The sequence below is a fragment of the Falco naumanni genome, chromosome W (assembly GCF_017639655.2).
Source record: "Falco naumanni isolate bFalNau1 chromosome W, bFalNau1.pat, whole genome shotgun sequence".
NCBI lineage: Eukaryota > Metazoa > Chordata > Aves > Falconiformes > Falconidae > Falco > Falco naumanni.
This window is the reverse complement of record NC_054079.1, coordinates 26144979-26167633: the sequence shown is the minus strand read 5'-3', so window position 1 is coordinate 26167633 and position 22655 is coordinate 26144979. Positions and strand designations below refer to the sequence as shown.

The 22655-nt window shown below is 39.7% G+C and overlaps 1 pseudogene; it reads left to right on the top strand.

Moving 5' to 3' along the window:
• LOC121080452 overlaps positions 1-22418 on the top strand; it is a 39531-nt pseudogene extending 17113 nt beyond the window's left edge.
• Positions 22419-22655: the final 237 nt, after the last annotated feature.

Below are 22655 nucleotides of genomic sequence, written 5' to 3'. Positions count from 1 at the left end.
GGCGTATCGGACTCCTTGTTCCATAAAGCTGCTTCCATCAATATACAGTTCCCAGTCTGGTCTCTCCAATGTCACATCCTTCAGATCTTCACGACTGGAATAAACATACTTGATGGTAGCCAAGCAATCATGTTCCAGTCGTCCTTCTTCCTGTATGGAACTTAAAAACACTGCAGGATTTACCAGGTTAGTTGTCTTTAGAATCACATCATCTTGTTCAGTCAATACCACGTGGTATTTCATCATTCGGCTGGGGGACAGCCAATGTCCCCCCTTCTGTTCTAAGACAGTTATCACCATGTGTGGAACATAGACTGTTATTGTTCTTCCCAAAGTCAATTTCAGAGCTTCTTGTATGAGCGTCACTGTTGCTGTCACTGCTCGAAGGCAGTTTGGCCACCCTTTACTCACTGTGTCCAGTTGTTTAGAGAAATATCTGACTGGTCATTTCCAGCTTCCTATCCTCTGGGTTAACACGCCCAGTGCAAGGTGTTGTCTTTCATGTACAAACAGCTGGAAATCTTTGGTTAGATCTGGCAGTCCCAAAGCAGGTGCAGACATAAAGGCACGTTTCAACTCTACAAAAGCCTTTTGTTGTTGTGGGCCCCATATAAAGGGAGATTTCTTTTGGGCCTCGTACAGCGGTTTAGCTATTAGCCCATAGTTCATGATCCAAAGGTGACAACACCCAGTCATTCCCAGAAATGTTCTGAGTTCATTAATATTTCTCGGCTCAGGTATACCACAAATAGCTTCTTTGTGATTTTTCCTAATTGTCGTTGTCCTTTTAAAATCTCAAAGCCGAGATATATCACAGTCTGGCAGGCTATTTGGGCTTTCTTCCTGGATACCTTATACCCATTTAGTCCCAGGAAATTCAAAAGGTCAATAGTCACCTGTATACAAATAAATCTTTCTTTTGTAGCAATCAATATATCATCCACATATTGTAAAAATAAATGCCCAGGTCTTGGTTTGTCCTGTTTCCAGATTTCAAATTCCTTAGCTAAATGATTTCCAAAAATAGCTGGACTGTTTTTAAACCCTTGGGGTAATCTAGTCCATGTCAGCTGCATCTTTTGGTTTGAGGATTTTCCCATTCAAAAGCAAACAGTTTTCTGGTTTCCTTTTCCAAAGGTATACAAAAGAAAGCATCTTTTAAATCAAGCACTGTAAACCACTGATAAGTCTCCCTTAACGCTGTTAACAGTGTATAAGGGTTTGCTACTACAGGATAAATATCCTTAACTATTTGATATACTGCTCTCAAGTCTTGCACCAGCCTATATTCACCCGAGGGTTTTCTGGCTGGTAAAATAGGAGTATTATACTCAGATTCACATTCTTCCAAAATTTTATACTCCAAAAATTTATCAATTTCTTCAATTCCTGTCTCACTTCTGATTTGATTAGATATTGTTTAATTCTCACTGTTCCTGCACCTTCCTTCAAATCTATTTTAACTGGTTCTGCTAGTTTCGATTTACCAGTAATATTTGTTTCCCATACAGTAGGGATCACTGCCAAATCCACCTCCGGTGGAATTTCTTGTTCCTTTACCTTTTCTTGTATCATCAGGATTTCTCCCGTTTTTGACTCAGGTATTTTCAAGAAAAATTCTCCTTCGTCAAAAACAATCTGTGCATTTAATTTGGATAACAAATCTCTTCCTAAGAAGGGTATCGGACATACTGATACATACAGAAATTAATGTGTAATTATCTTATTTCCAAATTTCAAATCCAGGGGTTGCAGGAATGGCCTGTTTTTGTTCCAGTTTTTCCTTTACAGGTATTTAATAAAAAAATGTCGCTCCTGTATCCACTCCCAACCTCACAATTTAAACAACATTTTTTTTTCCACTTTCTTATTATCAGAAATTATAGCCATTACCAAATTATCTCTAATAGTTAGCTTACATTCATCCTGCCAATCCTTTCTTTGTCTCAAGTAAAAAAATAAAATCCACATCTGGCATTTTATTCCATTTCCCTTCTCTTTTACAATACAGCATTAACTGCAAAATAGTGTTATAATTCAGTGTCCCATTCGTGGGCCACTTTTCCTGATCATCCAATATATACAAAGGCCACCAATTATTACAATACTCAATCATCTGGCTCTTTTGCAGATCTTCCTGTAAATTTCCCCAATGTGCCAATAAACATCCCAACAAAGAATTTTTCGGGATTTTGTCATTTACAGCAAGATTACCCATGCTTTTACTTTTAAATGACCGAGTTAACTTAGTTGCCATGGTGTAATTACTCACAGTACAATACACAATTATTCAACTCTGTCACTCCGATCCGCGGATCCACACTCCACACTCGCTTTCGTTCTCAATTATACGTCTCGCCCTTACAGCCACACTCACACTTTCCCACAGCTACTTTAAACAAACATATAACACAATATTATATCTCTTAATTTTCTTCTTAATACACAGACTCACAAAACAACAAAAAGCACTAAAACTTCTAACTTCTTGTTAGAGGCACTACCTTAGAGAACACTATAGCATATAGTTTCTCTTGTCTACACTTTTGTCCAACCCTGCAATAGCTTTCGCTTATGTCTTACGGGCAGACTCCTAGTCCTACCCTGCGCAGGTCTTTCACTGCATCTGACAGGTAGACTTACTCAGTGGGACTCCAACCCACTGGTGGGACTCCATCCCACTCTTTCCCATACACTTATTATAGTGGGACTCCTGCCCACTTCCTCTAGTGCACTTACTTACTACAATTAAAAAAGAAGTGTCTTACCCAAAAAAAATCCAGGGAATGTCGCGAAGAGCCTTACGGATCGGGGATCGATGGGTGTCCCCGAGAAATCCTCGGTGCCGGCTGGAACCGATCAGGTCCCCGACTCCTCCGGTCTCCTTCAGCGAGGTCCCATCTGGGTCGCCAAAACTGTTACCAAAATCTCGGAATGAACAACTTATCGACACCAATGTGATGTAGATAAGCAGACACTTCTTTATTGACGGCCGGGTGCGTGAGCGAGTCCTCTCACGATCAACGCACGCCAGGTCCCAAAAACAGATTCCATATATAGAACTTATTCATACATATTCATTAATTACTCATGCATAATCATAACATTTCCCGTAAATCATTTACATACTCTCCTCCTATATCCGATTCTGCGCAGTAAAGCGTAGAAAGGTCTAGAAATGAGTCTGGGGTACGATTTGGGTAGGTGGTATATGAGTCGGTGGTCGCGATCTCCCCCTGCCGGAATTACCTTTTACTAAAGTTCACAGTTTCTTGGCAGGCACCTACAAGCTGTTCCAGTCGACTCTCCCCAGTTCCCATTAATCTCATATTCTGACATTTCAATACACCTCTGCATACAGAAGACTGGTTAAGTACAAAGGAACCTTTCAACTCTAGAGTTATTACCTAAGTTTTCACAGTAGTTCCAGGCCCTTCTTCTAGCCTTGGTACAAGGCGTACAAAAGATCTCATAGCAGCTTTTACTGTGCAACTATAAGTTTCCTATAAAAATTTTTCTTATTCTTCTATATTTTAATTTTATAAAATGATTTTATAAAATCAATTAATCAATCTAATATAATCAATCAATCTTAACTTATTAACAAATCGATAACAGACTGATTCAAAATGTGCCTTTTGGGGTAGTGCATGTCCATGGAGCTTTGTGGAAAGAGAGGGGGTTATTGTCCTCTCAAGGATCAAACATTAAGCATCAAACAGAAATTTTACGATTATTGCAAGCAGTTCAAAAGCCGGATCAAGTAGCAATAATGCACTGTGAAGCACTTCAGATTGGAAATACAAAAATAATAGTTGGAAACAATTTAGCTGATAAAACAGCAAAAAAGGTAGCAAAGAAACAAGCATCACAAATGGCAATAATTCCTTCTAAAACAGTAACCCTTCCTAGGGAAAAACTGAGGTATTCAGAGGAAGATGACAAATTAGGTCAGTTATTAAATGCTAAGAAAAACTTAGCTGAATGGTGGATAACTCCTAATGGACAGGTAGTAATTCCACCTCTTTTAATGAGAGAGAGAATTCAAACAAGGCATCAAGAATGTCACTGGGGAGCAGAAGCTTTAGTAACATCTTTATGAAAACAAGTAGTATCAGTTAAGATGTTGGGAATAGCTAAAATGGTAAATGCAAAGTGTGAAGTATGTTTGAAAAATAATCCAGTGATTAAGAAAAAGGTTCAAATGGGTAGACTGAAATCTGGTACAGAACCTGGAGATTATTGGCAAGTAGATTTTTCAGAGTTACCTAGACAAAATGGGTACCGGTACATCCTGGTAAGGGTTGATACTTTTACAGGATGGCCAGAAGCCCTTCCCTGTCGCACCACACAAGCAAAAGAAGTGGTGAAGTGGTTTTTACAAGAAATAATTCCGAGATTTGGAGTCCCTATTGGAATTTCCTCTGACAGAGGTCCACACTTTGTTGCTGAAGTAGTCCAAAGTGTTAGCAAAGTATTGGGTATTAACTGGGATTTACATGCATCTTGGAGACCACAATCTAGTGGGAAAAGTGGAGAGGATGAATCAAACTTTGAAACGACAAATAAGTAAAATTTGTCAAGAAACCAGTCCAAAGTGGCCTCAGGCACTTTCATTGGCATTATTATGAATCAGGGTACAGTCAAAGAGTGGAACCTCAGTCAGTCCTTACGAATTATTATATGGAAAAACATACGAGTCTCCAGAACCAAATCTAAACATACATGTAAAAGGAAAACAAGATGTGTATAACTATTTGCTTTTTCTAAGGAAAACTTTGGCTGCAATTTGGAGTGCAGTAATTTGGAATAGACCTTTATTCCAGGAAAATTCAGTGCATGATTTCCAACCAGGAGACTATGTCTCTGTGAAGACCTGGACCTCTGAACCTTTGCAGGAGCGCTGGAGAGGACCTTCCAGATACTGTTAACCACTTTTACAGCTATCAAAATTGCAGAATCAGATATGGGAGGATAAGATTTATGGGAAATATGATTATGCATGAATATTTAATGAATATGTATGAATAAGTTTTATATATGATATCTGATCTTGAAGCTTGGTGTGCGTTGATTGTGAGAGGACTCACTCATGCACCCGGCTGTCAATAAAGAAGTGTCTGCTCATCTACATCACATTGGTGTCGATTAAGTTCTTCATTCCGAGATTTTGGTAACAATCCCACTTCTCTTCCAGAGGATTTCCTGAAAAATTCTTAACATACATCCATTTAGCCCTGGTGATATGGTATAATTTACAATTAGGCTGCTTAGACTGATTTTCTAGTACTACAGTAGCATTCTTATTCAGCTGTTTTCCTACTGTCATAACATAATCATACACATTGATTACCCATCTGATCTACAGCTTCATTATTAACAGGATTCATTGCATATGGTCTGTGAATAGTGAATGCTGTACCACTTAAAGGATGGTGCACCTATGTTTAGTTAAAGTCAGGAAATGTCCAAGGACCCTTATTGCAACATGACAGATGCACAGACTGCTACGTCCTTGGGTTGGTTATCTTTGAAAAGGGACATTTTTTCTTAGATTTCTGTTGTACATGCAATGTGGCAAAGATGGAGACTTTAAACATGACCACTAAGGAATAGAGTCTGCATAGAGACAACTCCTCAAGGACATTGTCCAGGCACAAGATATGTTAATGAGTTCCCAGAAAGTTGATGAATAGACACGAGTTACTTGTATAAGGAGGGGGCTGAGGGGTTCCCTCAGTGTGCATGACTTCGGTGGAGTGATCCCCCATGCACCCAGCGCTGCCAATAAAGGCTACTTAGTCACTAAGAAATTTTGAATTTGTTCTTTAAATCATCTGCCATACAGAATTTCAAAAGAACTCTATTTTTCTTTAGATCTTGGCTTGACCCTTATACATATTAAAGCAATAGGTAAAGCTTGATACCAATGTATTTACAAATTTTAGCTATTTTCTGTTAAGTGAGATGATTCATCTTTTCTACTTGTCCACTTGGTTGTGGTCTGTATGGAGCATGCAGTTGCCAATCAATTTGCAGTGCTTATTGCTTGTACAATTTGCGCACAGAAATGGGAGCCCCTATGAGATGATATGCTTTTAGGAACTCCAAATCCTGGTATAATTTTATTTAACAACTTCTCATTATTTGTTTGTTCTGCATGGGAATGCCTCAGGCCACCCAGAGAATGTGTCAGCCAAAACTAGAAGATATCAGAACCCCCCCTTTCTTGGGAGTTCAGAAAAATCAATTTGACAAATTTCACCTGGAAAACATCCTTTGTTTATTGCCCCTTGATATACTTAAGTTCCAGTGTTGGGATTGTTTTTCAAACAAAGTTCACATTGTGATGTGACTTGTTTTATTGTAGTAAACAAATTTGATCCTGCTACTCTAGTTCTCAAATGCTGATACAAAGAATTTAGTCCCCAGTGTGTCTTATCACGTTCCATTTTCATGAAATGCCACATTAATTTTCCTGGTAACACCAACTGACCCATTTTCAATTGACCCCATCCACTGTCTAGCAGTTTACCTCTATTTTCATGTATCCATTGGTAATCTGACTCTTCATATTCAACCTTTTTCTCTGCATCTAATTTTTCTGGTACCAGTGCAGCTACTGGTATTTCTTCTTTAGCTTCTGTGTCAGCTTTTCTGTTACCTATTTCTGGAACAGTGTTACTTTTCATGTGTCCCCGGCAATGCATTATAGCTACTTGTGATGGGAGTTGGACAGCTTCTAACAATTGTAGAATTTCTTCAGCATATTTCACAGCTTTGCCTTGAGCAGTTAAAAGTCCTTGTTCTTTCCAAATAGCTCCATGTGCGTGAACAATGGCAAAGGCATATTTAGAATCTGTCCAAATGTTAATTTGTTTGCCTTTTGCCAGTTCTAGCCTGCAGGCAAAGGATTTGCTTCAATCACCTGATCTATTGTGGTAATTGCATAACCGACCATTCTCACACCTGGTTTCACAAAGCTGCTCCCATCAGAAAACTAATCTGCTTCTGGGAGAGGTTCTTCCTTGAGATCTGGATGGCTGGAATAGACAGCTTCAATGATTTCCAGACAGTCATGAGTGACAGGTTCAGCTGAGGTCTTTCCTTCCAGGAATGAAACTGGGTTGACAATATTGGTCACTTGAATAGTTATGTCATCTGATTTGGCCAGGATTGCCTGGTATTTCAGAAATCTAGAGGGTGATATCCAGTGATTTCCTTTTTGTTCCAACACTGCTGACACTGTATGAGAAACTAGTACAGTTATCTTCTGTCCCAGGGTGAACTTCCTGGCATCTTCAATGTTTATTAACGCTGCTGCTACAGCTTTCAGACAACTGGGCCAACACTTGCTCACTTCATCCAGCTGCTTGGATAAGTAAGCTACTGGTCTCTTGTCTGGCCCTAACTGTTGAGCCAGGACCCCCCTAAGGCCATTGCCTGCCTTTCATGGGAGAACCACCAAAAAAGGCTTCCTCGCATCAGGCAAACCCAACATGGGAGCCTCCTGGAGTTTCAGCTTCAGCAGTTCAAAGGCATTATTTGCTTCAGGGTTCCAGGCTATGTTGTCTTTAGTAGTCTTTAGCAGGTCATACAATGGCTTTGCAATCAATCCATACTGATAGATCCATAAACAATGCCAACCTGTCATGCCCAGAAAGGCTCACAGTTCTCTCACCGTCTGGGCATCTGGCTTCTATTCTTGCTGTTCCCAAGGAGCACTGCCTACCAGAAACTTCATATCCCAGGCACATCACACACTTGCACCAGCTGTGCTTTCTGTTGAGAGACTTGATAGCAGTTTAAACCCAGAAAGTTTAAAAGAGAGATTGTCCATTGGAGACATTCTTCCTTTGTGTCAGTTGCTATTAGCAGATCATCTACATCAGGGGTCCTGAAACTATGGCCCACAGACCAGATACGGCCCCCCAGGGTCCTCAATCTGGCCCCTGGTATTTACAGAACACCCCCGCCCCGCCCCCCCCCGCAGGGGTGGGGGAAACCAAGCAGCCACAGATGACTGCCTGCCACTTCATCCGCACACCAGCCCCCTGTTTAAAGGGTTTGAGGACCCCTGATCTACATATTGTAGAAGAATTCAGTCTCCTGGTGGCTGCTGCCATAGCTCTAATTCTTTAGCTAACTGATTGCCAAATGAAGTGGGGCTGTTTTTTTAAACCCTTGAGGTAACATTGTCCAGGCTAATTGTATCTTTCTCCCACTAGAAACCGATTCCCATTCAAAAGTGATTTAAAGTCTGTGTTATAATTTGGTCATTTTGTTTTGGTTTCACACAGCTCATAACCAAGCTGAGAGTTGTCATCAATTGTTCTTCTTTCACTTTGAATTCAATTTTACCCTGTTTGAATTGGATCTTAACTTCTAAATTTTTCCAACAAGTCCCTGCCCAATAGGGACTTGGGTGAGTTTGGTAAATATAAAAACTGATGATTCCCATTTGCTTTCCAATTTTATATTCAAGAGGTTTCAAAAAGTATGCTTTCTCCAATTGGCCGGTGGCTCCTGTGACATGAACAAATTTATCACTTTTAGGTACCAATTCCTGATTTAAGACAGGCCTTTGGGTGGTTCTCCAGTCACACTATGAGTATACTTTTCAAGGTATTTAAATCTCGGACATCCAAACCACCTAAAGGTCATTTATCCATTAATCACACATCAGATATATATATAGAAGCACATATGCATGATTCAGACAGCAATAGAATCTAATTACTGAATTTCTTCTACTCTCTGGCTAAAGCTACACAGAATACACCACAAAATCAAGGTTCTATCCAATCTTATTTCCTGGTTGTACACGGTGTGGTATGCTTATAGTTAACTTTTCAACATCGCCTCCCATAAATCTTCTAGCAATGTAGTTACTAAGACTTCAAGAACCAAATCATTTGGCACACCACCCTCAGCAATAAGTTTCCTCCAGTGACTCAGGCAAAGAAACAAGTGGAGGTGTTTCACACTATTTAGGTGACAAGATATCCCAGATCCACAATACCTTTTTCAATAACAAAAAAAACAACACAAAATAACAACAACAAACGAGACAAATGAGACTGTCGCAGCACTCTCCAAACAATCAAGCTGCAACGAGGTCTTTTACCATCTCATACCGGCACACTCTTCATGCCAGTCCCTCTGCTGCCTTCTCCTCATCTCACCTCATCCAGGGCCTGCTCCCTCTTCTCTTGCTTCTTCCTCAGCTGCTCTCTCACCACTTAACTTCACCAGCCACACCTGCACCTTATCTACATCAGCCAACCCACAGTTGTATTTTATCAATGCTTATTAACCCAGCTTCATTCCACTACACTTCCCCCCTTTTTTTTCTCTCCTTATATTTTTAACAAACATTACAACCTCTTTACAAATAATTTTTTTCATACAGCCCTCTATAATTCCTCTACAAATCCCCTTTTTTTCTTTTTAAAATTTCATACCTCATGTTTTTACCAACCATCACAAACTTTTTACAAATAAAACTTTTCACAGTTTGAACAACTTGTCTCTGAACTCATATTCCTTCTTCACTTTTATCTTGGGCTTTTCATCTTCTACAGGTTGATCACCTTTCTTCTTATCTGCTTTCTTAGCATCTGGGATTTTGATTTCTTTAGAGGGTGGCTCTGATGAACTTATAGTGCCTTGTCCTTTCACCTCTTGGATCATACTGGACAGTAACTCAAGCGAGCCTTCAGCAGCAGCAGATCTAGAATACAGCACTAATGCATCATTCTGTGTCCTGAAAAACTTCTTAACGTTTTTGTGGTGGCCCATTTCTTCAACTGGAGACACCTTCAACAAGCACATAAACACTAGCAAGAATACCACCAGGCCAAGCAGCAGCAACAACAGGAGCTGCTCACAGCACTGCACTGCTCCCCCGCCTTCCCCCAGCACAGCCATCACCGCTGTCTGGCCTGACCCACTCTGGACCTGCCACAGGCTGCTGTCACATCCGGCCATGTAATCCTTCACTATTGCCCATTACCTTCAGTCTCTTAATTCCATGGCAGTCAGGCTTCCTTCTCTTTGATCCCAACAGCTCACCTTTACCAGTGTCTGATCCAGATCCCCAGGCTCTTCCCACCTATCTCAATGTGATCTGGATCACAGGCTATCCCTGCCTGTCTTTGCTATGTTGGGTCACTGCTGTTACTGTTTCAAACATCCCCCAGCACAGTCATCACCACTGTCACCACTTGTTACACTCAGTCTCATAATCTGAAGGTCCTCACACAGGGCACCCAATGTCACAACACTCTCCAAACTATCAAGCTGCAACAAGGTCTTTTACCATCTCATACCAGCATACTCTTTATACAGTCTCTCTACTACGTTTTTCTCACCTCATCCAGGGCCTGCTCTCTCTTCCCTTGGTTCTTCCTCATCTGCTCTCTCTTCATTGGCTCTCTAACCACTTAGCTTCACCAGCCACACCTGCACCTTATCTACATCGGCCAACCCACCACCCCTGAAGCCAGCCCACAGTTGTATATTATCAATGCTAATTAACCCAGCTTCATTCCACTACATGAGACAACTCAAAGTGACAATGCTAACATACGAAACACAAACCACAATCAATTATAGTTCAGATTTATAACACACAGAACAAAAATGCCAAACACAATCACAGCTCCCATTCATAACAAAAATGCAAAAGACTTTAGTCATAACAAGACAGAAGGGGTCCCCACATTCAATGTCAGCAAGGTTACAACATACTTCCCTCCAGAGGACTACAAGGATCCTTAATTCCAGGAATGCTGTACAGACAGGTACAGGGAACAGATACCTGTACAGGGAATTAATCCCTCTTAAGGAGACATCTCTCCTCCTCCATCCTGCGACCAATACGTCTCTTGTGTCAATTTATGGGTTTACAGCCAGACAGAACAGAACAGGTCAGGAAAATGTATAAATACCTTTTTCTCAGAATTCCCTAGAGAAAGGGAGTCCCACTAGGTAAAACTTACCCAGGCGCACACTAAGGGTGTCCCATGCTTCAAAGGTTTCTGCAGCTCAGTGGAGATCGTCCCATCTGGGTAGCCAAATCTGATGCCAAAAAACCTCGGAATGAAGAAAACTGCTAAGAGACTTTTTGTACTTTTAGCAGCAAGGTATTTATTTTCTGTGCAGGGGAGGAGGTAGTTTGCACCACAGAAACTTGCTCTGAAGTACAGGTGTGAAACAGGCTAACTTATACACTTGACATACATGATTGCAACACCTCCTCATACATTATTCATGTAATTACAACATCTCATTGCATATTAATGATGGGCAGAGTCTAGGCGGGGCCTGGGCAGAGTTTAGGCAGAGTGGCATCAATTTTTAGAGGGTTGTTCTGGCCTTTGGCTTCAGTCAGGTGGTCTTCCTCAGAGTTGAACTTTTCAATTTTCTTTCATAAGTGACCCTGCCAGGATCTTGTACGTGAATCTTGGCTTGTTACCATTTTCTTCTATTGATGTGTCTAACTCTACCTAATTTATGATTTCTAGTACCTGGTACAGCGATTTCCAACAATGGCTTAGGCCTGGGTACAGTGAGCAAGAACAGGGCGATTCAGCACTACATGCTATGGTTCCTCAGTAACCAAATTGAGCAATCTTGTAAGGCAGGACAGAACTTCTACCTGAGACTTTTTCTCAGGTGAATCTTTAGGGTTTTAGGCCTTTTTCCTTTTCATCAGTCACTCTGCCCTTATCCACCAATGCTGTAACCCCATCATAGGAGGCCACCAAATTCATCAGGCACGATTTGCCCTTAGTGAAGCCATGTTGGCTGTCACCAATCACCTCTCTCTTCTCCATGTGCCTTAGCACAGTTTTCAGGAGGACCTGCTCCATGGTCTTGCTGGGCACAGAGTTGAGACTGATCTGCCTCTAGTTCTGTGGGTCTTCCTTTTTTCCCTTTTTAAAAATGGGGGTTATGTTTCCCCTTTTCCAGTCAGTGAGAGCTTCACCAGTCTGCCACAACTTTTCAAATATGATGGATAGTGGCTTAGCAACTTCATCTGCCAGTTCCCTTCGGACCTTTGGATGTATCTCATTAGGTCCCATGGAGTTGTGCACATTCAGATTCCTTAGACATTCTCAAACCTGATCTTCTCCTATGGTGGGATGTACTTCATTCTCTTAGTCCTTGCTTTTGGAGCCTGTGAATTGGGTGGCATGGCTAGAGCACTTGCTGGTGAAGACTGAGGCAAAAAAAGTTGAGTACCACAGCCACCTTCATGTCAGTTGTAGCCAAGTCTCCTGTTTCACTCATCAGGGGGGTACAGTTTCTTTTATCTTCCTTTGTTATCCTATGCACCTGAAGGAAACTTTCTTGTTAATTTTTATGTCCCTAGTCAAGTTCAGCTCCAGCTGTGCCTTGGCTTTCCTGATCCATTCCCTGCACTGTTGGGCCATATCCCTATAATCTCCCCAGGATGTATATCCCTGCCTCCACTGCCTATGCATTTTGGGTTTGTGTTTTTTGTGGTTTAGTTTGGCTAAGAGGTCTTGACTTAGCCAAGCTGGCCTCCTGCTTCCCCTACCCAACTTCTTGCATTTCAGGATTGAGAGCTCTTGCACCCTAAGAAAATTGTCGTTAAATATCTCCCAGCTCTCATTTGCTCCTTTGCCTCTGAGAGCAGTTTCCCAAGGGATCCCACATGCTAGCACCCTAAACAGCTGAAAGTTTGCCTTTCTGAGATTTAGGGTCCTGTCTCTACTTTTTACCTATCTTGTACCCCTCAAGATTGAGAATTCCACCAGAGCATGATCACTGCAGCCCAAGTTACCTCCAGTCTTGATCGCTCTGATAAGTTCTTCTGTATTAGCGAGCAACAGGTCCAGAAGCGCCTGTCCTTTGGTTGGGCTCTCTATCACCTGTACTAGGAAGCTGTCCTCAATGCACTCCAATAGTTTCCTGGACTACTTGCAGTTTGCTGTGCTGCTTTTGCAGCAGATGTTCAGGTGGTTGAAGGCCCCTATCAGGATCAGGGCCTGCAAGTGTGATGCTTCCTGCAGTTGAAGAAAGAACTCTTTGTCAACCTCCTCTTCTTGATCAGGTGGCCTGTAGTAGACACCAACCACAAAGTTTCCTTTGTTGTACCACCACTTGCAGAGCTATAATTGGAGTGTGGCAGTGAGATTTGATAGTCTGACTTAATCCTGCAGCCATTTCTATCTATGACTCTCCCCAACCTCAGGAAACCAATTTTAGAAATGTTTGGAGACATGTGCAAAGCAAGCCAGATCTTTGCAGATGATCCAGCTGGGGAGTATGGGGAAGTGGGGGAGGGACAGGCAGGTGTTTGTAAGGAGAACCAAAAGTTACATGTATGTGTCAATACACATGTTGATAAAATCTTAGACTTCATTGCACAATAACTGTCACACATTTTTCCTGAAAAAAATGAGCTGCTGCTTAAAGAGTACAGTCTTGGCACTTTGTGTTTGTTTTGTCCAGAACTGCTTTGATGATGGCCTGTGAAGCTGGTAGCCTTAACATGGTGGAAGCCTTTCTTAGGAAAGGTGTAGATGTCTTTGAACAGAATGCCCTGCATTACTCCAAGCTCTCCAAGGATATAGGGTTCCAGAATCTCCTATCATCAAAGTTATCTCAGGATGTGGGTATGTAAGAGATGACGATCTGCAGTTTGTCACTTCTTGAATTGGCTACACGTATATTTAGCAATGAACAAATTTACTTCATAAGGCAGTCTGAAAAATTTCAAAAGCCATCTTCAAGATGGTCTGGCTGAGGTTTCCCAAAAGCAGGAAAATGTGGTCTTTGCCATAAATGGTAATATTTAGCATGAGATAAAGTACTGAGCAAGGCAAAAAGAGGTGTTTTGGAGAAAGAAAATGTAAGCTAATGTAGCAGCATCGTGAAGTCTTGCATACAATTTGGAATAGATCCTCTTTTATTATGTGAAAAAGTGGAAATATAGCTCCTCGGTAGAGGGATTGGAGAAGGATCTAATGCAGACAGAGGGCTTTATGGTCAAGCTAAGATGTATTTCTAAAGTAGGAAGATAATGTGCAAGAATGGTGTGAGACTATAGTAGAATAAGAATTGTCACAATCCTTTGAATTATATCTCAATATGAAACACAAAAAGCAGCAGAGAAAGGATGGAATTTGGAAATTAAAGTATATTTCTCAGATTTCAGTCAGGAATTATAAAAACAAACAAAGCATTTATGATGTGGGAAGTAGAGCTGAGAGATGGATTAGGAATGGCAAATAACTTTTTCTTAGATAGCTATTCTTAATTCCACTTCTTTTCTGCTTCACAGATACAAAGTCACCAATAAAAGTAAAGCAGGTATTTGTCCTTTTGGTTTTAAAAATACTCAGGCTATATAGGCTTGTAACTTAAAAAAAATAATGTGATGTACATGACTAGAAGCACTAGTAAATGTCACTGTGAGATGCGCTGCCATTGACTACTCTGTAATGTGAAAGATTTTTGTTGCTTATTTAAGAAATGTGTTTCAGGAACATCACTTTTAGACTTAGCTTCTCTCTGTAATAGTAGCCAGCACCCTCATTGAGAAAAGGGAAGGGAGAATGTGTGTGTGCCAGGAAAATACTCCACTTTTCTCATGTGTAATGCAGGATCTTGGCTCTTGGACTCCCTATCTCTTCAAACTGTAGAGAAGATGATCTAGAAAGGTTCTCTGTTTCCAAAACACATAATTAAAGGTTATACCTGGTCACATCTTACTGGAGACACCCACCTGTGAGAATCTCAGCAGAATTAGGCAATTAAATAAGTTTTTTACATTTTTTTCATTTAGTATCATGATATCTTGGAGTGCAAGTATCTTGTAGACCTGCTGGAAAATGGATGAGGGTGCAATGCATTGATTTGTTCCTTCTCTGAATGGAGAGGTGGGTTGTTTGGAGAGCTCAGGCAGAAGCTGATAGAGAGGAAAGATGGTAGCTGTTTAGAATTACATGACTGGACTATGTATGAATGGAAGTATTTAAGATCACTAATGTTAAACCTATTGTCAGCTTCTGCTTTTTCACTAAATCTTGTTTGTTTTCACTGAAACATAAATTACAAGGGGGCATATTCTTATTGTCAGGCATGTTTAATATCTTTGCGTTAGTAGAGATGTAGTCTTTACATAGGAAAAAAACGATAAGGCACTGCATGAGCTGCTAAAGTTGATATTAATGTGGGGTTTTATTTTTTTTATAAAACAACTTGCTCTAACTTTTCTAACCAAACTATCAAACCTACCTTTTCTGGCTGGTGAAACTTTCAGCATGATCAAGGCTCTCAATTAAGTTCAGAAAGAAGTGGAACTCCAAAACAATGCAAAGCCCCACCTCTGCCTATCAGTCCTATTCAGGTAAAGAAAACACCAATTTTGAGATGCTTTTAGGGGTTGAAAAACATTTTGAGCATTATGTGAATTATGTGGTCTGGATTTTCTCTGTCACTGTTATTTTATATGCCTGACTTACCGTGAGTGCTTTTCCTGACATTAGGATGACACCATGAAAGCACATGTTGGTTAGGTTGATTAAAAAATTGCTTGAAATATATCATGTACAACTGTACAAATTTTACTGTACAATTGCTTCTTCTATCTAAAGTTGAAGGTCACCTGGTTTTGCTGATTTCCATAAGTGAGTATGTACATTTTAAATATATATATACACACACATTATTATATTCATATATACATATTAAATTAAAATACTTAAATAGTTTTATATAGTATCAAAATGCAGTTTAACAGTTAGATTTAATGTTAAACAGGAATGTTACCTGTATAGCAGCTATACTGCATGTATAATACTGACTCAGAAGAACACCGAATACTTAGATCTGCTCTTTGAAACTAACCTAGAGTTGTGACTTACATTAGTGCAGGGAAAAGTACTCTTTAATGTGTGTGTGTGTGTATGGGCACATATGTATTCATATAAAATCTTTTACAGCTTAGTGATTTGTCCTCTCCACACTAATCAACTTCAACTCCCATGACTGGAAAAGAGCAGGCTGCCTTTGCTGACCAAGTGTGCAAAGTATCAAAGTTTTCTGTTCTTATTAAGCTTGGGGAAGGAAAGTACAGTACCTTATTAATCTAGTTTGCTAACTGCAGAGTCTCCTGTGAATTAATTAGCTGAGTTTTAGGAACAAAAAGGAATCAAAATCTGTTTCAATGTAATTTATAAAGCAAGTGTGGATTACTTTAATGTTTACTGAATATGTAAATAGTTAGTCATAAGTTAGTAAGTATTTAGGAATATGGTTATGAAAGTATTAATGCTGTGAGAGCTCATTATCTAACACCAGTGAAGTGTATGGCATTGTGCAATGTGAAAAGTAGAGACCCTTTCACCAAATACATCAGGGAAATGTGTGTGTGCATTCTGTCTGATCTTTACCTTATTGTATTGAATATATATATTTTTTAATATATCACATTATATTGCAATTATTTATCACAGGGGCTGCAGCCTTCCAAACTACCTATGAGATAGTTGCCCGTGTTTCTTTAACTTTTATTGAGAACTGGGCAATGGAACTTGAATGTCTTTAGTGGACTTTGAAATACTTGTCACATGCTACAATTAAACAAGACCCCAGAAATAAAAGAAACCCACTTTGACAGGCTTTATCCGGCAAGATCTATACTATCTCTACTTCTCTTTGGTGAACTGTCCAACTTTACATCTGCTTTCTGGGAAAGCATTTTATTTTTCTGTCTCAGCAGGAAGAATTCAGCTTCTTGCATTGAGATAATAAAGACAGACTGAGTGACAGCACAACAAGTATACAATAACACTTAATCCTTATTTTTGTATTTGGTTAGGTGTTTCAACAACATTCATGTTGAAATCTTGTCAGAAATCCACTGTTTCTTTCCACTTAGAATGTGAGACACAATAAGAATTGGGAGTAATGTTTTGTAACTTCACTAGCAGCTCCCCACCAAAACCTCCTGCTTCTATTGGGTGATCTAACACATTTTTGGGAAACAGTTTCTAGGAACAGTTCACTTGCTCACTACACTTAGTGGTCATGGGAACAAACTGTTTCATTTGAAAGGTTAGAATAACTAACTATCTACCAGATCATCTTTTTGAAAGCTTTTGAATCCTTTTTTTTTCCTCTCTAAAGGTGTGGATAGTTTATTGGATGTGAGTTCTGAAGCTGACCAGCAAGATCTACTTCTGTTGATGCAAGCAAAAATCACTTCCTTGACATTGCACAATAAAGAGCTAAAGGACAAATTACAGGTGGCATATTTTTGTGCTGTTCTAGTTCTCTGTTAATCTGCTAGCAGAACAAAGACCTGCTTACTGTTTTAGAGAGATGTGCTGTGAAGATAATTTAATGAGCTTGTTGGTGGTAAGATCATGGAAACACTCTGTCCCAAAGGATTCAATCAGTGTTTTGATCTTCTCATTTTTCCCATAAATTACTGAATAGCTGTTTATTATGATAACCACATTCTAAAATATGTTAACAGTTGTATTAGCAGAATTTTAATTTGCATAGCTTTGATTATTAGCTTATGGAGATCAGCCCAGACTTTCAGAGGAGCTTGGCACTTATTGCCTTCTCTTGCTGTAGATGACTAAATGGGAGCAGCTGCATTTTGAATTTTTCTAAAAACTTTTTTCCATGGTGCTTTAATTGTCTGTCTCTGTAGGATGTGGCAAGATTTCCTTGCTTGCTCTATTCTAAAAAATATAATCATGTACTTGTTTTTATTGTGCAATTGTTCGGGTTTCTTTTTGCACAGGAAAGAACACCTAAAGAAATGGATTCAACCACAGAAACTTATCGTTCATCCCAAACAGCGTTTGATCAAACAGCAGACAGACAAAGTGAGTTCTCCGCTCAGGAGCTGAAGTCTATAATAAATGCCACCCAAATTTAAGAAAAATCGGCAAGCCCCAGTGAAGTAAAAATGAAATACCTCCAGGAAGACTTAAAGGATATGCAGAGGAAATTAGAGAATTCTGAAGCCGAAAGAAAGCACATAGAAGCTCAGGTCCAGTCTAGAGTCCCCAAAACAGATCATTTAAATAGCACAGACATTTCAGGAAATGGTTCTGATCTTAACGTAAAGTTCCAAGAAATTCAAAACAGATACGAGGAAGCTGTGAAAGAGGTTTTGAATGTACAAAGGCAAATGAAGCTGAGTGTTTTTTCCTCTGAAAGTGAAGAAACCAATTCTGAACTGAGTAGGTTGAAGGTTACATGCAAAGAAGTTGAAATGCTTAAGCAAGAATTGAAGAGAGCATTGGAGGAAAGTGAAAGACAAAAAGAGAAAGTGAGAGCACTACAGAAAAAGTTTGAAGAAAGAGAAGAATGTGGCAAGCAAATTGTCTGTGGAAGAGTGTGAGGAAATAAAGATTTCATATTATTCAGTTATTGATAACATTAATCAAGAGAAAGCATTGTTGATTGACAATGAGAGGTACAAAGAAGGGCAAGAAGAAATTAAAAGGCTACAGGACAAGCTGACAAATTGGACACAGTTGGAATCTAGTGCTGAAGCTGGAGAAATGAAAGATGCAATGCAAAGAATGATAGATGAGCTCAACAGAAAACTTAGTGAATTGTCTCAGTTGTACAAAGAAGCACAAACAAAACTTGAAGACTATAGGAAGACAAAAGCTCTAGATGATATAGCTTTGGACTACATTCCTAGGGATGAACATGAAAAACTGATCCAGGTAACAAATTCTTTGAAAAACAAAGCAGAGAATGAGTTATCAGAAATGAAAACCCAGTACACAAAAGTATTAGATGAAGCAGAAGTACTAAAGCAACTATTAGACACTCAGAAACAAATGCCAATTACTGAACACCGTCAGGTGATGAATGGACTCAGAAATACTGTAAAGGAAATGGAGGAAGAAATAAATGAGCTGAAAGGACTGCTTACCAACAAGGAAAGTGAAGTAAGAAACCTACAGAAGGAATTACTGGAAGAAAAAGTTGCAATTAATGAAGCAATGGTACCCAAGACTACATATGAAAAGCTCCAGTCATCATTAGAGAGTGAAGTTAGTGTTTTGTCTACCAAACTGAAGGATGTAATCAAAGAGAAGGAAAATGTGTCTTTAGATGCTATGCAACTGAGAAATGAAGTTTTGCACTTGAAAGAAGAGAAAGAAGGTATGCATACTCTACTTGAAGCAAAGAAACGGGAGGTGACTGGTCTTCACCAAAAGTACCATCAAGCTCAAGATGATCTTGAAATGAAAAGATATTCTGAAAGCTCATCAAAACCAGAAGAGGATAAAGATGAAAAGGTTAGTGATTCAGGTAGCACATGAGTTCAGACTGCAAAACATGTTGGATGGTGCATGGGTGACCTAATAGACAATGTTGTGTCAAGTGTCACAGTAGAGTAACTTCTGAGTGCATTTGCCCATCTAAAAATTCAGATATCAAAGTCAAAGAAGTTTTCAATATGTTTGACTTTACAGTTGGTTTTCCTTTTCTGTGGAGATATGCATGACCTTTCAATTTACCTCTTTTAAGTTCTGCTTAGGTTGGATTCACACTGTTTAGGCAACTGAAGTCAAAGAATTGGGATTTACAGCAGGAAGAGATTCCAGAGGAGACAAGAAAATAAAATATCAGAAAGGAACAAAATTTCACTGAGTTTACTATATCATCTCAACGTCAGCATGAATCAACTATTTTTACTCTGCAACTACCATATCTATCACTACAAATTTCTTTATAAAAAGCTATGTATTTTGTTGGCTGTGAATAGCTGGCCTATATTTGGTATGTTTTTGTCTTGTGTTCAGCAGCAGTGTCTGTAAAGGTGGTAAATGTTTACAAACAATCCTTGTTTGTAAATATTGCTGGCTTTCAGAACAAGGAATGCATTTTAAATTGGCAGGGCTAGGAGGGGGGACAGAGAAGCATTAACCCTTTGCTTACATGTCTGTCCATTGAGTTTACATCTTGGTTTTCCCTACTTCTTTAAATTTAAGTCACAAATACTCCCAAGATGAGACCCATGAATATACAGTATGCCTTGTAGCTTTTCATGAAAACGTATTTTTGCCTCCCTAGATCAATGAAATGTCCAAGGAACTTAGCAAATTAAAAGAAGCATTGAACAGCTTTTCTCAGCTTTCCTACTCAACCAGTGCCCCCAAAAGACAAAGCCAGCAGCTGGAGGCATTACAACAAGTGAACCAGTTGCAAAACCAACTGACTGTAAGTGTGATAATTCACAAACCCATTATTCCCAGTTCTTCCAAGATGTGTGTGCCATTCCTGACTCTGCCTTATTTAAAATGGAGCACAGTCAATGAGTACAAGGAAAGGAATTTTCATCCAGAAATTCTATAATGGTCTGAAACATTTCGGAATCTGCAATTCACAAATTGCTCCTCAGAAACAGTCTAACTAAAGAAAGCTGTTTCCCCACTATATTTCCTCAGATAAATAGTAGAGCAAAGTTCCTGTACTTGTAGTAGAATGTAGTGGCCAGACCTGCTGCTGAGACCCTGATTTGTGAAAAATATGGACAGTGTGCAGTGGATTTGTGTGTTTTCTCAGGAACTTGTGGATTGATTCATCAGATTAAGTCTTTTGGGGTTTTTTTTAAGCTAAAATAAGTTTGACTTCTTGAAAGAAAATAGTCACTGAAGGTGTGAAGTTTCAAATCAAGCAAGTCCATAGGGAGCACAGTTTATTCTCTGAAATTCTCTAGTGCTTAAAGATTTTTAAGATTGTACTTGTTTGTGCATGAAAGGTCCAGTCTTCTAAGCCAAGTTGAGCCATTTCCAAGAGCTTGCCTGTCCAAAAGAGCATTTTAGTTCACTGTAGAGTGTGAAAAAAAGGTACTGTCCACCAGAGGCCTTTGAGAGCTCTGGAGTAACTCTGAAAAGAAAATTCCCAGCCTTAATGGCTTACCTGGTGTCTGCTCTCCTATCCTCCCCAGCAGACAGACAGAAGAGTCAATATGTATATGAGCTAGAAAAATTCCCTTGCAGTGGGAAGAAATAAATAAGCATACAGTTAAACACTGCATCCTGTCAGTATAAAGGCCCATGGCTGATCCCAGTCCACCAAGTCCAAAAGGAACCTTCATCTCCCACTGCTCAAGGACCAGCAAAGTAGTGTAAGGTACAAAGATATTCAACATATTAGGAAAGTGGGTAGTATTTAAAACAGGACAAAAGCATTCTTTCCTTCTTGTAGGCTAGCTTTCCTAACAGCTTCACATTATTTTGGAAAGATGGCTTCTGGCATGTGGCAGTCTGTGATAATGAAAAAGGAGTTCGACTTTCCTTGTTTGAATGTTTAGTAATTAGCTGAGGATTTCGTGGGTTGAGACCTTTGTAAGCACCTCTTCTTCCCTGGGAAGGCATTAGCTGACAGATGGGTCACTAACATCAGGGAAGAGCTCAGTTGCAGTTGAGGGTTGATTTGTCAGAATATTGTTGGCTTTCCTCAATTCTGATTGCTGATAAGCTCAGAAGTAGAGTATGTGCTCATTCCACATCTTTGAAACTCAGCACTTCTTACAACTACTGTCATCTCACAAGCTTTTTTTACTGGAATGGGTAGAATTATAGCATTTCTGTAGACTACGCTTCCGAGCAAATTCTGTTTTGGATGGCTAGTGGCACAGTACTGTCTGAGCTGGTTTTCCATGCATGCATAAAACTATGGTTTGTAATTCCCCAGAGCTCCCTAAATCTAGTTGGAGAGTTCTGAATTCAACAGTTCTGAATGCTCCGTGACTTTCTGCTTAACTATTTTCTAGTAAACAAAGAAACAGCATCAGGAAATTTTCTCAGTTTACAGGATGCATCTTCTCTGTGCTGTGCAGGTATGGTTGCATATTTTCAGTTACAGAGTATTGGTATTTTAATGAAAGATGTTTCTTCTGCAGATCTAGTAAAAACTTTGCATTTTTTATCTAAGTCATCCTACCCAAAAGGTATGACTGTTTAAACACAAATTTAACGCTACTTCCTTTTGGGAAATTGATGTAATTAATATACCTAAAAAATAGTTTGTAAATCTTCTTACGGAGTAAAGTGATGCTTGAATTCAATCATCTTTTCTTTCTCCCCTTGTCTAGGGTCAAATGGATGAAGATGTCCAGAAAGTGCTTAAACAAATTTTATCAATGTGTAAAAGCCAATCACAGAAAAAGTAAAGAAAAAAGCCAAGGAAAACTCCCCATTTTTATTAATTATGTCATGGGTGTTTATCTAGATTTGCCTTATAAGATTTAAAATAGACAATTTGCTGCTTTTGTGTTATTGTGCTATTTGTGAGGTGGATTTGTTTGTCTCTACCACTTCCCATGTGCATTTGTATGTGCAGTAACTAAACACATGCTTGCTTTTCATATCCAAACTGCAGGTATGTTCTTCAGACTTTTCGCTTAGGCCACTCCACGTCATGTTTACCTTGAAAGTACTTTCTGGTTTCCTAAAATAGAGGGAGGTTAATCTAGAGCAGGGGTCCTCAAACTATGGCCCATGGGCCGGATACGGACCCCCAGGGTCCTCAGTCCGGCCCCCGGTATTTACAGAACCCCCCCGCCCCCCCCCCCCCCCCCCCCCCCCCCCGGGGTTTGGGTGGGGGGAAACCAAGCAGCCGCAGATGAC